The sequence below is a fragment of the Wolffia australiana genome, chromosome 16 (genome assembly GCF_029677425.1).
Source record: "Wolffia australiana isolate 7733 chromosome 16, ASM2967742v1".
In the NCBI taxonomy this organism is placed as follows: Eukaryota; Viridiplantae; Streptophyta; class Magnoliopsida; order Alismatales; family Araceae; genus Wolffia; species Wolffia australiana.
The window spans coordinates 10,182,179-10,185,579 of record NC_135850.1 but is presented as its reverse complement, the minus strand read 5'-3'; the positions used below and the strand labels follow the sequence as shown (position 1 = coordinate 10,185,579).

Sequence of the window (3,401 nt, the reverse complement as noted above, 5' to 3'; positions counted from 1 at the left end):
ACATTCAAACTGAGGCCCCAGAATCCAAGAATTTGGTGCATGACAAATGTTGCTCTTGAAGTTGACAATCCCAGTTGGCAATGGAAACTTTACAATTGTTAAAATCTAAATAATTTTCTACAAACAACGTAAAATGATTAAGAAAGAGCAACGCTGCTGGAGAGAGAGTGAGAGAGAGAGAGAGAGAGAGAGAGAGAGAGAGAGAGAGAGAGAGAGAGAGAGAGAGAGAGAGAGAGAGAGAGAGAGAGAGAGAGAGAGAGAGTATGTAAATGAAGGAACGATTATGATAGCTCAAGATTAAGGTGTTGATATATGATGATCCAAAAGGATAATTAAGTCAATATTTTGAAGGTAGCTTTGCAATAATTCCCCCTTTCCATTCATGCTATTGGACTGATAAAGTAAGATGTTAACTTTTGTAAAAATCATATGTGAACTCTCTTACTGGCTTTTTGGGTTAATTGAAAGAGTTTGAGTTTCTAAGATCCATCAAGCTTAGTATTGGAGTCCTAGGTATTGAGGTGAAGCAACAAAGAAGGGGGGAATATTATTTGCACTCACAAATTGCTTTGATCCTAACATGATGTAAGGATTTTGCATAATTATCCTCACCTTACATTATTTATTTTCATCATCCTCATTAGCTTATTCTGACACTATTATTGTCCTTACAACACGCCTTTCCACATTTATATTTTATCTTAATTTTTTTTACATCGCCACGTTTTAATCCTCATAATGTCAGGCAACTTAAGTAAATCTTTCTATCATAACATATTCTTTAACTAATTATGCTTATTACGAAGTTTTTAGGATAACTGTGGAATTTTAATGTAGGAAAATCTATAAAGTATTATTGTTAGTGCTCTAGTGGCAGAACTTGCGGGCTGTTGCATTGGAAGATGGGCTAAAGACATGGGAAGAAGGGTAGAAAGGGCAAAAATATAACATTTTTTGTTAGAATTATTCAAAATAAAAACACACTATCAATCACACAAACCTTGACGTCACTTCCCCTTAGGGAAACTCTAATGCACTAGGCCCTGAACTACATGTTGGGAGCATAAATTAAAGATGAAAAAAATTGAAACAGAAAACACATTAAGTCGAAGTGTCATAGATTATCCTAGCCCTTCGATTTAGTTCCAGAGGTTTATCTAGCTGGTATGACTTGATATTCCACCTGGATAAATATGTCTTATTACCCACGTTTGGGAATGTATGTTCCAAATTAGAATTACAGGCAAGTTTCAAAAATTCTTGCATTTATTAGATCTAGCTCTTAAAAGGGCATAAATGGACTCTAAAAATGGTCTTCTTAAATACCTGTGGTTCCCTCCTCTAGATGAGATCATATCTTGGGCTTCTCTTCTACTCAAATTTGCATCAATATATTATAATCTAATATACATGTACCGTACTTCAACTAACGCTTTAAGAAGATGTGAGAGTAATCCACTTGAGTTTCAGGAGACAAATCCGCATTTTAATTCACTTGAGTTAAAATGAATCGCTAAACAAGAGTACCCTACGGCGGCGATATCTTAGAGTTATCATTTACACCAGCGGCGAACAGAGAGACGTCCGAGGATCCCACATCGCCGGCAACAAATACCGCCGTCCCGATAGTCCGTTGGCGTTGTAGCTGCCACCGGTTGCTCCGTCGACGAGCAGCTTCCCAGGATAGCCTGGGTAAGCTTCCGCGCCAAAGATACCTTGGCATGCAGACGCCGCTTCAAGGGGCGCCTCTTGGGCGCCCTGGAAGTACCCGTTTCCAAAAGGGTTGGTCGCTGTCCCCGCCAGCAGCGCGGCCAGGTTGATCACCATCCCGTCAAGGCCGACGTCGCCGTTGGGCGCCACCAGCGGCGGCGTCTGCGGCGCGTAGATGGGCTGGTGGAAAGGCCAAGCGCACTGCCCGGGGCACTGCGTCTCCGAGTTACTCACCCAGATGAACGGCGAACCGGGGCGCCTCTGCCCGTGCGTCCCGCACCGGCTCATGCAGAACCTCTCCACCGCAACGTCCGCCGAGGTCAGCACCACAGCGACGCCCGCGCTCGCCCCGGCCTTCCCAGCCAGGGTCATCAGGTCGGCGGACTTGAGAAACTTGCCCAGCGAATACATCTCGTCATTGACTTGGCGAGCCAGCGAGATGACCGCCGTCCCCCCGGTTCCGTTGGCGCCGGTGGTGCTCCACCACGAGGGCCACCGAAGGATTCGAGACGGGCTTCCCCGTGAACGAGCGCAGAAAATCGACGATGATGGCTCTCTGCGAAGGCGAGAATCGGCCGTACCAGATCAGATCGACGGTGACGGTGCCCTTGAGGAGAGGACCGGACTGATACTTAAGAGTCAGAGCCGTCTCCTTGACGAGGGCTGAGAGCTTTCGTGTCACGGCTTCGGCCGGGAAGAGACACCAGGAGAAGAAGACCAGAGTTAGGACGGAGGAGAGAAGACGAGACGACTCTTTCCTTGACGCCATGGAAAGGGTAAAATTCCGTTTGGTGCAGCACAAAATAGAGAGAAGTCGACGCTGCTTGGTGATTGAGGAAGGATACTGCAAGAGCGAATCAAGTATACTTATATATAGACGAAAAACGCGTGTGAGCGAAGCCAGCTTTACTTCAACTCAGACTACGCCGTGAAGTGGGCCAATAAGCGCGGAATAGAAGATAGGAACGGAGGCGGCCAGATCAAGGTCCTATGACCCACTAAGGGGACAGCTGTAGAGAGAGAGAGAGAGAAACGTGCTTTTAAGTCAGGAACGGAGAACCTTCGTTTATAAAATGAAGTAGCCACTACCCAACAACGGTGGGCCAGGAGTGCCCTGTTGGCGATTGGCTTGCTGGCATGGACAAGACTACGAGCGATAGAGACAAGGTCTACAGTTAACCATACGTTCTGTAGTCTGTAGGTTCCCTCGGCGCGGAAGTCGGACTGCTCAGGTGGATTCGCAGCTGTCCTTGTGCGTCCCCCAATCTCATGTAATGCACATCGTAACACTTCACAGACTAGAATAAATATTATGTTTTCCCATCAAATAATCTGGGTCACGGGCCTTATTTAAATTTACCACTACGCCTAGTCATCTCCCATAGTCACAAGCCGATAAATCAATTTTCAGTAGTGGGTTTCTGGTATTTGCATTAGGTTCTCAGAATCAAATGACCAAACTATATTTTATCTAGATTGCATTGTAGCTCACGAAATCTCATTAAACAACATTAAATCTCAATATGGATGGACACATAGCTACGACAAGCCTCTCGTAAGTCACATCGGTCCCAAATGCCGACGACAAATCTGGGTCAGGAAATTATTTAATAAATTTTTGTTTCCATCAATCCAAGATTAATCATACACTCCTACGTGGTGTTTTCCTCGCTGGTATTTTCAGATAAATA

General features: G+C 45.1%; 1 pseudogene; it reads right to left on the bottom strand.

The window, feature by feature from the left end:
* Positions 1-1,364: 1,364 nt before the first annotated feature.
* On the bottom strand, positions 1,365-2,694 carry LOC144713987 (protein EXORDIUM-like 2 pseudogene; annotated as a pseudogene).
* Positions 2,695-3,401: the final 707 nt, after the last annotated feature.